The sequence below is a fragment of the Ovis aries genome, chromosome 18, assembly GCF_016772045.2.
Source record: "Ovis aries strain OAR_USU_Benz2616 breed Rambouillet chromosome 18, ARS-UI_Ramb_v3.0, whole genome shotgun sequence".
Taxonomy (NCBI): Eukaryota; Metazoa; Chordata; class Mammalia; order Artiodactyla; family Bovidae; genus Ovis; species Ovis aries.
This window is the reverse complement of record NC_056071.1, coordinates 26,985,436-26,999,273: the sequence shown is the minus strand read 5'-3', so window position 1 is coordinate 26,999,273 and position 13,838 is coordinate 26,985,436. Positions and strand designations below refer to the sequence as shown.

The window sequence follows — 13,838 nt, the reverse complement described above, 5'->3', positions numbered from 1 at the left end:
TGAATGGTTTAGTGGTTTTCCTACTTTCTTCAATTTAAGTCTGAATCTGGCAATAAGCAGTTCATGATCTGAGCAGCTCCTGGTCTTGTTTTTGCTGACTGTAACAGACCTTCTCAAATGCAAATAATATAATCAATCTGATTTCAGTATCGACCATCTGGTGATGTCCATGTGCAGTGTGTAGAGTCATCTCTTGTGTTGTTGGAAGAGGGTGTTTGCTATGACCAGTGCATTCTCTTGGCTAAACTCTGTTAGCCTTTTCCCTGCTTCATTTTGTACTCCAAGGCCAAACATTCCAGATATCTCCTGACTTCCTACTTTTGCATTCCAGTCCCCTATAGTGAAAAGGACATCTTTTATTGGTGTTAGTTCTAGAAGGTCTTATAGGTCATCAAAGAACTGTTCAACTTCAGCTTCTTCAGCATTAGCAGTTGGGGCATAGACTTGGATTACTGTGATATTGAATGGTTTGCTTTGGAACCAAACAGGGATCATTCTGTCATTTTTGAGAGCACACCCAAGTACTATATTTCAGACTCTTTTGTTCACTGTGAGGGCTACTCCATTTCTTCTAAGGGATTCTTGCCCACAGTAGTAGACATAATGGTCATATGAATTAAATTTGCCCATTCCAGTCCATTTTAGTTCACCGATTCCTAAAATGTTGATGTTCACTCTTGCCATCTCCTGTTTGACCACATCCAGTTTACCCTGACTCATGGACCTAACATTCCAGGTTCTTATGCAACACTTCTTTACAGCATTGGACTTTACCTCCATCACCAGTCACATACACAACTGAGTTGTTTTTGCTTTGGCTCCGCCTCTTCATTCTTTCTGGAATTATTTCTCCACTCTTCTCCAGTTGCATATTGGGCACCTACTGACCTGGGGAGTTCATCTTTCAGTGTCATAACTTTTTGCTTGTTCATAGGGTTCTCAATGCAAGAATACTGAGGTGGTTTGCCATCCCCTTCTCCAGTGGACCACATTTTGTCAGAACTCTCTGCTGTGACCCGTCCGTCTTGGGTGGCCTTACACAGCATGGCTCATAGCTGCATTGAGTTAGACAAGGCTATGATCTATGTGATCAACTGGTTAGTTTTCTGTGATTGTGGTTTTCATTCTGTCTGCCCTTGATGGATAAGGATACGAGGCTTGTGGAAGTTTCCTGATGGGAGGGACTGGCTGTGGGGGAATCTGGGTTTTGTTCTGATGGGCAGGTCATGCTCAGTGAAGTTTGTATCTATTTTCTGTTGATGCACAGGGGTTGTGTTGCCTCCTTTTGTTTGGTATCAGGGGAAACTACCTAGGGGTGATGGCACTAATGGCAACTTCCTTCAAAAGGATGTATGCCAGCACTGCTGTATTCTGTGCCCCTGACCCCGCAGCAAGCCAGTCAACCCACCCCTCCGCCAGAGACTCTGGACACTCAGGCAACTCCGGCTTAGTCTCTTGTGGGGTCACTGCTCCTTTGCTCCTTTCTCCTGAGTCCTGGTGCACCTAATGTTTTGTTTGTGCCCTACACGAGTCTGTTTTGCCAGTCCGGTGGAAGTTCTGTAATCAAATCCCACTGGGCTTCCAAGTCTAATTCTCTGGGGATTCTCAGTCCCTCTACCAGATCCCCAGGTTGGGAAATCTGTTGTGAGTCCTAGAACTTTTCTAACAGTGCAAGAACTTCTTTGATATAGTTGATCTCCAGTTTGTGGGTTGTCTTCTCAGTAGCTCTATGGAAGCACTAATGGCAACCTCCTCCAAGAGGACTTATGCCACATGCCATGCCTCCCAGGTCTGCTGCAGCCAGAGCCCTTGTCCCCACTGCAGGCCACTGTTGACCTGTACCTCTGCAGGAGACACTCAAACCTTCAAAGGCAGGTCTGGCTCAGTCTCTGTGGAGTCTCTGGGTCCCGGTGTGCACAAGGTTTTGTTTGAGCCCTCCGACTGCAGTACCGACTCCAGTAACCAAGACAGACAATCAACAAAATCTCCACTGAGAGATTAAAGCTTAAACAAAATGTACATATATATGATGGACTACTGCTCAGCCATAAAACTATGCCACTGAAGTGAGGAAGTTATGCCCCTGGCAGCCACAGGGATGGACTTTGAAGAATCATACACAAAGGGAAATCAATCAGGCAGAAGACAACAGTAGTATGTATATGATGTACCTTCCAGGCAAAAGAGAAACTGACATACAAAGTAACAAATTTACAACGGAAACATTGGAAGCCCAACAAAGGTTGGGGGGGGGGTAGTGAAAAACAAGGAATGAACTGAGAGGTCCCAAACTATCTTAGACATGGGATTCCCTATCTGTAGTCAATAAGCCACAAGGATTATCCTTCCTTCCTTCCTTCCACATAAATACAGAAATCTATCTCTAGGAGAGTATCCACAGAACTTACCTCCTACCTTCCTTTGTTGTATACACAGAAAACTGAATCTGAGGTGCACAATCCACAAGGACCTAATACTCAGCAATCAGCTCAACTTCTATGGCAAAAAATCCAGGAAAGAACACAGATTAACCATAGATACACCATATCTGAATCAGGCAGTTGCGTGCTGACAAGAGTCACAGCATTGCACATCAACTATACTGCAACATACCACAGGCATGACATTAAAGAGAAGGAAAGAAAGTCAGTGCCTACTTTGTTCCCCTCCACCTCCCTGATTGGGGCTGCTTCCTCATCCCTAGAGCCTAAGAAGGCTTGGGTCCTGCTGCTGGACTGGGGTGGGTTCGAGATAACCAGGCAGGGAGGGGGCCCTTCACTGAGCCCTTCTGAAACGTCTACTGTCTGCTTTCTTCTGGCTCAAACCAGACTCCCCAGCAGGATCCAGGCCTCCAGGCACTTGGGGCAATATTACGAACCCTGCACGTGCCCTGGTGCTGGACATTCCAATTCAAGCCTCCTTCTCAGCAGTGTCACCACTCATTTTTCTGAATATGGAAAATACCTTGCATGAAGCTGTGAGGCTTTGTGGCAGAAATAAAACTGAAAGTCCTGGGATAAACGTGTTCATTATAGAACGCATGTAATCCATCTTTCTACAAAACACCAGTAAGAACAACACCTTATGTTTGTGTCACACTTCATCAGATTTTCATTTATAGCTTTTCAGTACTGCTTCCTAATAACCAATTTCATAAGGTTTTCAAAAACTCCTCTGGTTCCTTCTTCAACAGCTCTGGTCTGACCTCTGCCCCTGGGACCAATGTAGGTCCCTCAGCTCCTCGAAGCCAGATCTCTGTCCTGCTTTCCAGAGTTGTAACGAGTCATTAAGAGCACTCCAGTTGCTACCACACACCTGCAAGCAAACAGCTGTGTCCGGAGCCCAGAAAGTATCATAGGCTAGACCCCAGAGCCCCTGGAAACCAGAGATGTGGAGTACATGGGGCAGGACATATAGATGGCAGGGAGAAGGGGTGCTGGGCAGTGTCCACGGCCAGGCCTGGGAGCAGCAGTTCCAGCCCTGCCTGTTGCTGCTAAATCGCTTCAGTCGTGTCAGACTCTGTGTGACCCCATAGACGGCAGCCCACCAGGCTCCCCTGTCCCTGGGATTCTCCAGGCAAGAACACTGGAGTGGGTTGCCATTTCCTTCTCCAGTGCATGAAAGTGAAAAGTTAAAGTGAAGTCACTCAGTCGTGTCCAACTCCTAATGACCCCATGGACTGCAGCCCACCAGGCCCCTCCATCCATGGAATTTTACAGGCAAGAGTACTGGAGTGGGTCGCCATTGCCTTCTCCGTCCAGCCCTGCCTAGACCTTGCCTAAAACCCAAGCTTTCTGACCCTTGGCCCCTCCCATCAGGCTTTTCTGTTCCTGTGTCCTCAGAGGCCTCTGCCCATATCCTCTTCCCCCAAATCTGGTTTTTTTAGCCTGGGAAATCCCATGGATAGAGGAGCCTGGTGGGCCACAGTCCATGGGTTCACAAAGAGTCTGACAGGACTTAGCCACTAAACAGCAACAACGAGTAGATAAGAAACCAAATGAAAAGTGAAAGTGAAGTTGCTCAGTCATGTCCGACTCTTTGCGACCCCATGGACTGTAGCCTACCAGGCTCCTCCATCCATGGGATTTTCCAGGCAAAAGTGCTGGAGTGGGTTGCCATTTCCTTCTTCAGAGTATTTTCCCAACTCAGGGATCGAACTCAGGTCTCCTGCATTGTCAGCAAGACCCTTTACCATCTGAGCCACCAGGGAAGTCAAGATGAGAAACCAAAGGAAAGTTTTAAAAAAAGAATACAAAGCAATGAAAAATCCTGTCACTGTCTTTAGAAGGTAACTGAGAACCAGCTGTCACCCTTAGACACTTTCAGATGAATACACACAGTTGGAAACTGTACCATGTTCCCACATCCTACCACACACATTCCTGCTCATGATAGCAAAGACTTGTGAAATAATAACAATAATCATGATAATCAACCTCTGCTATTCATGACCATGCTCTTAAGACATTTTCAACGTGTATTTGTTGAATATTTAATCAGTGCTAGGCATTCGCTAGGGGCTTCCCTGGTGGCTTAGACAGTAAAGAATCTGCCTGCAATGAAAGGGACCTGGGTTCAATCCCTGGGTCGAGAAGATCTCCTGGAGAAGGAAATGGCTAATGACTAACTGGAAGGACTAATGCTGAAGCTGAAGCTCCAATACTTTGGCCACTTGATGTGAAGAACTGACTCACTGGCAAAGAACCCGATGCTGGGAAAGAGTAAAGGCAGGATGAGAAGGGGACAAGAGAGGATGAGATGGTTGGATGGCATCACCGACTCAATGGACATGAGTTTGAGCAAATTCCGGGAGATGGTGATGGACAGGGAAGCCTGGTGTACCACAGTCCATGGAATCGGAAAGTTGGACATGACTGAGCAACTGAACTGAACGCAACTAAATGACTCCAGGACTTTGGATCACTAGAGAACTCTCGGCCCTATAGAACATTGATAGGTTAGCACCCTCCCAAAGGCCTCCATCTCAACACTAAGACTAAGCCACACCCAAAAGCCAGAAAGCTATAGTGCCGAACACCCCATACCTATCCTTCAACCAAACAGAAGCACAATCCTGCATGCTGGCAGACAGGGTGCCCAAAGCCATACTGAATCCATGGACACCCCAAAGCATTCTACTGGACCTAGGAACTGCTCTTCAGAAAGACGAGATCTAGCTCCACCCACCAGAACACACGCACAAGTCCCCCCAAGTAGGAAAACTTCACAAGGCACTGGTCCCATCCCACCCACGGAGGCAGATTCCATGGTTAAGAGGAGCTACAATATTCCAACATGCAGAAAACAGAGCTCAAACACAGTAAATAAACAAAATGAAATGACAAAGAAACACACAGCAGTTGAAGGACCATGGTTAAAACTGACAAGACCAAACAAACGAAGAGGAAACAGGCAATCTACTTGAAAAAGAATTCAGAGGAATGACAGTAGACTTGATCCAGAATTTTGGAAATAAAATGGAGGCTCAGATAAATGGACTAGAGGCACAGATTGAGAAGATACAAGAAATGTTTAACAAGGACCTTGAAGAATTAAAGAATAAACAATCAACAATGAGCAATGGAATAACTGAGATTAAAAGTCACTGGAGAAACCATAATTGAAAAAGACACATGTACCCTAATGTTCACTGCAGAACTATTTACAACAGTTAGGACATGGAAGCAACCTAGAGGTCCATCAACAGATGAATGAATAAAGAAGTTGTGGTACATATATACAGTGGAATATTACTCAGCCATAAAAAGGAATGCAGTTGAGTCAATAGTAATGAAGTAGATGAACCTAGAGCCAATTACACAGAGTGAACAAGTTAGAAAGAGAAAAACATATATTGCATATTAACACACATATAGGGGATCGAGAAAGATGGCACTGCTGAACCTATGTGCAGGGCAGCAATGGAGATGCAGACACAGAGAACAGACTTATGGAGATGGGGCAGAAGGAAGGAATGGGTGAGAGTGGCATGGAAACATATATGCTACCATATGTAAAACAGATAGTGGGAATTTGCTCTATGACTCAGGGAACTCAAACTGGGGCTCTGCAACAACCTAGAGGAGTGGGATGGGATGAGAGGTGGGAAGGAGGTTCAAGAGGGAGGGGACATATGTAAACCTATGGCTGATTCATGTTGATGTATGGCAGAAACCATCAAAAATAATCATCCTCTAATCTAAAAACTGAAATAAAACTGTTTTTCAAAAAAAGACAGCTATACAGTTCCTTCCTCTTACTGATTGTTGGATCTATTCCGAGCTACAATGCATCAACCCCTGGGAGAATAAGAAATCTAAAGAGACCATCTCATAAATGCTTTGGAAAGTACACATTAGAGTAAATGAACGGACCTTTACACACAGTGAAATGGCTTAAACAGTGGCACCAAATGCAGCGTCAGCGTTGAACTCCATAGGCTTTCGTGAGAGGCTTGCCAGTCAGACCCACTAAATCTCCTTGAACAAGGAGCAAGGCATGGGGACATGAGTTATCTAGCTTCCTGGGGATAATGCAGGTCATTGCAAAAGGAATTTTGATGCTCTCAGTTTAAGAAAATAAAGAGTCAGAGCTACTCGCTAATTAATATTGACTTACTTCACAAATAAAAAGCTGATCTCTCATTTACAACTGATTAAGCAAATAAATCAAACCCACCTCCAGATACAAGCCTCTTCCCTGTCTGACTGTCAACTTTCTCCCACCTACCAATCAATCACAGCTCAACTCTACCCTGGTTTAGGAACACATACAGTGGTCCTGCCAGGCTCCATCCATGCCGAGTTAGTAGATACACTGTTCATGATGCCTGCCCAGCTTGTCTGCTACAGAGCATTAGGGACCAAACGACGGGCTCTAGGACCTAAGTCATGTTTACCAGAAGGAGACAGGATATGCGCTCATCCTGCCTGGCCAATCATGTAACGCCAGCTACTCCTGTAACTGAGACAAAGAACTGCCTGTATATAAGCCGCCATACTCCTTTGTTCGGGGCTCTTGTCGGATTCCCTTGTGTGGGATGAGACTTGGGCCCTAGCGCACTAGAGATAAACTCCCTTCTTGCCCTTGCATTACCGTGGTGGACTTGCTCTCTCTCTCGGTCGGTTTGGAGATACGGGCCCGGAGCATAACACAGAGCCCATGTTCTGAATTTGTTTTCCATTAGTGACATTCCCTTACAACCTATCTACACTGCCCGATCCATCTTCCTCTCCTCTGCATCATAGCACTTGCTCGCCTGCAGTTCTCCAGCTTCACTATCACTGAGAACAACCCCTTCATATCTTTTCTTCCTCATCCTCCAATTACCCCTACCTGACAAGAGAAATCTCAAAGTTCAAATCAGCCACTCCATGTACTCTGAACTCTAGACCCCATTCCCAACCCCTCAGACTTATCTCAAATTTCCACTCTCCTTCTTATTTCCCTCTTTCCCCTGGTTCGCCGTTTATCCCCTTGTTTCACTATGACTCATCATCCATCCTCCCAGACATCTCAGTTCTTACAGCTTGTGTTTCAGCCCATCTTGGAGCTCAGTAAACCACCATCCTTACCATCCAAGTAAATGAATCAATAGAAGAGCTTAAAACTGTGCCTCACAAGTATTAAACACCCAAGAAAAACTGTTTTTCCTTCTCCTTCTCCTCTTTTCCTACTATTATTATTATTAATATTTTTTACCCTGCAAACTCTTTCCCCCATCACTAACTCCACCCTAATTCAGTAACTAAAACCATCACTCAAAGTTCACTGCAAATGATCTAAATCTAAAAAAAAAAAAAAAGAGAGGGCGGCTGGAGAGGAATTCCCTTGTAGTCCAGTGGTTAGCACTGAGTGACTTCACTGCCAAGGGCCAGGGTTCAATCCCTGGTTAAGAAGCTAAGAGGCTTTCCTGGTGGCTCAGATGGTAAAGAATCTGCCTGCAATGCAGGAGACCTGGGTTGGATTCCTGGGTTGGGAGGATCCCCTGAAGAAGGAAATGGCAACCCACTCCACTGTTCTTCCTGGAGAATTCCATGGACAGAGAAGCCTGGTGGGCTACAGTCCACTGGATAGCAAAGAGTCGGACACAACTGAGCATCTTTCACTTGGGGAACTATACCACAAGCTGTGCTTCATGGCCAAAAGTAAAACCTTTAACAACAATAACAAAAAATAAGCTCATAGACACAGAGAACAGATTTAATTAATGCCTTGCTGGAAGTGCATTCACTTCCTTCGACTTGGCAGGTAGCAACAGCATCTAAGAGCTTTGCAAACAGTTGAGATATTCACTGGACAGAGGAACCTAGCGGGCTACATTCCATAGGGTCACAAAGAGTTGGACACGACTGAGCGACTTACCACGCACACTTAAAAATACTCGAACAGCATGCATTCCCCTCTCTCTGCAGCTCCCCTCTCTGGTCAGCTGATGGCTGGGAGGGGACGGGTTGACCACCGCTGGCCTTCCACTCCCCACGAGAGAACCAAAGCATGGCACCCTGGGACGCCCCTCCCAGAAAGGTGCCAGGCGATGCCACCATGACTCACTCTCTCCTCTGTGCTGGCCTCTGACTCGGCCGAGAGAGATACGGCTGGGGGGCCTCCAAGTACACAGGAGCCCAGGGAGGGGGCCCAGACCAAGGTTCGGCTGGGGCTGCAGCAGCCATCGTACCACGCGACAGCTCCAACAGCGGAAGACCCCGGCATAAGATGGCGGAGGAAGCGTGCGGAGGCGGGGCCTGGGAAGCCTGACTCCGTCGAGGTTATTGGACGCGCCTGGAGGCGCTCCACTTCAGCAGCGCCGGTCGGCTCGCTCCCTTTGGACCAGCACTACTTCCTTCTCCCAAGCCTGTCGCTGAAGGCTAGATGGGAGCTCTCAAACTGGGGCTCGCCCTGCCCCGCCCCACCCCCGTCCCAGCTCAGCCCGCCCCCGCCCTCCGCCCCCTGCCAAGCCTTCCATGTTCCTGCACTCCTTCTGTGCCTGGACAAGCGCCCCTCCCCAACCTACCCCACCAGGCAGAAACCCCCTCCCCCACATGCCCCCCCACACCCGCACCTGGGCTCCTGGGGAATGGGTGATGCCCGTCCAGAAGCTGGAGGCATCAGAAGACTGGGGTCCCCTGTGTCATCTACAGGACTCACCTAACTGATTGCAAATGGAGAGTGTCAGTGTCTTGGGAACCCCTGTCGTTGTGGCAGCATGGAACAACTTTCACTCCCTGACAACTACTTTAGGTTATTGAAATAGAAAAAGGGTAGAAGCAGCTGCTCCACAAAAGACTTATAAATTTAGCCTTACTTTTGCCCAGAAGAAAAAATGTCTATTCAGCTTACCTACACAACACTGCTTCTTAAAGTTCCAGTTTTTAAAAGTCCAGGTAACAAAGCAAACTATAGATTCAATGCAATCCCTATCAAGCTACCAGTGGTATTTTTCAGAGAATTAGAATAAATAATTTCACAATTTGTATGGAATTACAAAAAACCTCGAATAGCCAAAGCAATCCTGAGAAAGAAGAATGGAACTGGAGGAATCAACCTGCCTGACTTCAGGCTATACTACAAAGCAACAGTCATCAAGACAGTACTGTACTGGCACAAAGACAGAAATATAGATCAATGGAACAAGATAGAAAGGCCAGAGATCAATCCATGCACCTATGGACACCTTATCTTTGACAAAGGAGGCAAGAATATACAATGGAGAAAAGACAATCTCTTTAACAAGTGGTGCTGGGAAAACTGGTCAACCACTTGTAAAGAATGAAACTAGAACACTTTCTAACACCATACACAAAAATAAACTCAAAATGGATTAAAGATCTAAATGTAAGACCAGAAACTATAAAACTCCTAGAGGAAAACATAGGCAAAACACTCTCTGACATAAATCATAGCAGGATCCTTAAACTTAAAAGCTTTTGCACTAGGAAGGAAACTATAAGCAAGGTGAAAGACAGCCTTCAGAATGGGAGAAAATAATAGCAAATGAAGCAATGGACAAAGAATTAATCTCAAAAATATACAAGCAACTCCTGCAGCTCAATTCCAGAAAAATAAGCAACCCAATCAAAAAACGGGCCAAAGAACTAAACAGACATTTCTCCAAAGACATACAGATGGCTAACAAACACATGAAAAGATGCTCAACATCACTATCAGAGAAATGCAAATCAAAACCACAATGAGGTACTATCTCATGCCAGTCAGAATGGCTGCTATCAAAAAGTCTACAAACAAATTTTAAAAAAAAGTCTACAAACAATAAGCGCTGGAGAGAGTGTGGAGAAAAAAGAACCCTCTTACACTGTTGGTGGGAATGCAAACTAGTAGAGCCACTATTGGAGAAGGAAATGGCAACCCACTCCAGTGTTCTTGCCTGGAGAATCCCAGGGACAGCAGAGCCTGGTGGGCTGCTGTCTATGGGGTCGCACAGAGTCGGACATGACTGACGCGACTTAGCAGCAGCAGAGCCACTATGGAGAATAGTGTGGAGATTCCTTTAAAAACTGGAAATAGAACTGCCATACAACCCAGCAATCCCACTGCTGGGTATGAAAGAGACACGTGTACCCCAATGTTCATTGCAGCACTGTTTACAATAGCCAGGACATGGAAGCAACCTAGATGTCCATTGGCAGATGAATGGATAAGAAAGCTGTGGTACATATACACAATGGAATATTACTCAGCTATTAAAAAGAATGCATTTGAATCAATTTTAATGAGGTGGATGAAACTGGAGCCTATTATACAGAGAGAAGTAAGTCAGAAAGAAAAACACCAATACAGTATATTAGCGTATATATACAGAATTTAGAAAGATTATAACGATGACCCTATATGCGAGACAGCAATAGAGACACAGATGTAAAGAACAGACTTTTGGACTCTGTGGGAGAAGGTGAGGGTGGGATAATTTGAGAGAATAGCATTGAAACATGTATACTATCATATGTGAAATAGATCACTGGTCCAGGTTTGATGCATGAGACAGGGTGCTCAGGGCTGGTGCACTGGGATGACCCTGAGGGATGGGATGGGGAGTAAGGTGGGAGGGAGGGTCAGGATGGGGAACACATGTATACCCATGGCTGATTCATGTGAATATATGACAAAAACCACCAGAATATTGTAAAGTAATTAGCCTCTAATTAAAATTTTTAAAAAATAAAAGTCCAGGTAACAAAATACCTTGCATATGCTAACTGAAAGGAATTAGCTTGACAAGAAAAATACTGCATCATATCTCTTGTACATGAAATCTAAAAAATATGAGAAACTACTGAATATAACAAAAAAGAAGCAGACTTACAGATATAGAGAATAAATTAGTAGTTACCAGTAGAAATGACCCAGATAACCACGATGGTTTGATCACTTACCTAGAGTCAGACATCCTGGAGTATGAAGTAAAGTGGGCCTTAGGAAGCATCACCATGAACAAAGCTAGTGGAGGTGATGGAATTCTAGCTGAGCTATTTCAAATCCAAAAAGATGATGCAGTTAAAGTGCTGCACTCAATATGCCAGCAAATTTGGAAAACTCAACAGTGGCCACAGGACTGGAAAAGGTCAGTTTTCATTCCAATCCCAAAGAAGGGCAATGCCGAATGCTCAAACTACTGCACAATTGCATTCATTTCACATTACCATAGTGATGCTCAAAATTCCCCAAGCAAGGCTTCAAGAGCATGTGACCCGAGAACTTCCAGATGTAAAAATAGGATTTAAAAAGGCAGAGGAATCAGAGATCAAATTGCCAGTATCTCGTGGATCATAGAAAAGCAAGGGAATTCCAGACAAACATCTGCTTCATTGACTACACTGAGGCCTTTGACTATGTGGATAATAACAAACTGGAAAATTCTTAAAGAGATAAGAATACCAGACCACCTTGCCTGCCTCCTGAGAAACCTGTATGAAGGTCAAGAAGCAACAGTTAGAAAGGAAATGGAACAACAGACTGTTTCAAAACTGGGAAAGGAGTACGTCAAGGCTGTATATTGTGATCCTGCTTATTTAACTTATATGCAGAGTATAGCATGTGAAATGCTGGGCTGGATGAAGCACAGGCTGGAATCAAGACTGCTGGGAGAAATATCAATAACCTTAAATATGCAGATGACACCACCACCACCCTTATGGCAGAAAGTGAAGAACTAAAGAGCCTCTTGATGAAAGTGAAAGAGCAGAGTGAAAGAGCTGTCTTAAAACTTAATATTCAAAAAACTAAGATTCCCCTTGTCCCATCACTTTGTGGCAAATAGATGGGGAAACAATGGGAACAGAGAGACATTATTTCCTTGGGCTTCAAATTCACTTTGGACAGTGACTGCAGCCATGAAATTAAAAGACGCTTGTTCCTTGGAAGAAAAGCTATGATGAACCTAGACAGCTAATGTATTAAAAAGGAGAAACATCCCTTTGCTGACAAAGGTCTGTATAGTCAAAGCTATGGTTTTTCCAGTAGTCATGTATGGATGTGAGAGTTGGACCATAAAGAAGCCTAAGCTTCGAAGAATTGGTGCTTTTGAACTGTGATGTTGGAGAAGTCTCTTGAGAGTCCCTTGGACTGGAAGGATATCAAGCCAATCAATCCTGAAAGAAATCAACCCTGAAAATTCATTGGAAGGACTGATGATGAAGCTGAAACTCCAATATTTTGGCCACCTGATGCGAAGAGCTGACTCTGGAAAAGACGGTGATGCTGGGAAAAACAGAGGTCAGGAGGATAAGGGGACGAGAGAGGACAAGATGGTTGGATGACATCACTGTCTCAATGGACGTAAGTTTGAGCAAGCTCCAGGAGATGGTGAAGGACAGGAAAGCCTGCTGTGCTGCAGTCCATGGGTCGCAAAGAGTCACAGCTGACTTAGCGACTGAACAACAACAACGCTCAAATCCATTTGGATCTCTGAATTAAACTGGAGTTTCACGGTGTTATTTTGAAGGTCTTCCCTGAAGCTAGCCTAAACTGACACAGTTGTGGTTCCAGGCTCTCCACTTGGCCAGCTGGACCAAAAACCCAAAGTTGCAGAAACCAGTTAACAAACAAGCAGGAGCGAATGACTTACCCTAACCAAGTCCACAAGCGTTCGCCAGGGCTGCACTTGGGAGTTTTAGGACGTCAGCTGAAATCATCTCTCCTGAACTCTCAGCTCTGCTTGCTGGTGTCCTCCTCACACAGGTGGCTCTGCCTTTACAGAAGCGACAAACTTTTGGTAGTTTGGCCTTTACCAAACGCCACAAGCTGATGTCACGTCTGCTTCCACCCGTCCAGGCCAACCTCACCTCGCAACTGCTCCCAACGGAAATAGAGCTTCTCTTCCCCAGGGTCAAGCAGGAAGCCCAGCCCTGAGTTCTGATTGGCCACTCTCTCAATCTTGAGCCAATCATGGTGGCCAGGGTGGATGGAACATGCTCATTGGCCAGGTGGAGGTCACGTGACCATCCTCTCTCGGAAACTTGCCAACTGTTCGCTCTGAGTCTGGGTGGGGCACTGTGTGGTTCCATGAGTGGAGGCCAGGGTCCAGTCGCTGTGGTCTCTGTTTCCTGGGATGTACTTGCTGGCATCCTCTTCCCATACCTAGCCGTCCTCTGTTTACAAAAGAATTCCTGATTCATCTCCTCCCTTCCCAAGCCCCATTCACCCACTCACACCACAAAGGAGCAAGACCACCTGTTTGAAGACACGGTGGGGGTTGCCGCCCAGCCCCCACACTTGCTCTTTGTGTCCTTTTACACGGACTCATTCAGTCAACAAACTTCCACTGAGCACCTGCTACACGCTGGAATAGGTTTGCAGGACCGTTAGTTCTGAGTACTGTGCGC

The 13,838-nt window shown here is 45.6% G+C and overlaps 1 long non-coding RNA gene across 3 annotated transcripts in view; it reads right to left on the bottom strand.

Annotated features, from left to right (window-relative positions):
* LOC105603132 (uncharacterized) overlaps positions 1-13,322 on the bottom strand; it is a 147,738-nt gene extending 134,416 nt beyond the window's left edge. For all 3 annotated transcript variants that reach the window (XR_009597224.1, XR_009597231.1, XR_009597227.1), the window contains exon 1: positions 13,082-13,322. This is a non-coding gene — a long non-coding RNA (uncharacterized LOC105603132). The remainder of the gene's footprint in view (positions 1-13,081) is intronic.
* Between the last annotated feature and the right edge of the window lie 516 nt (positions 13,323-13,838).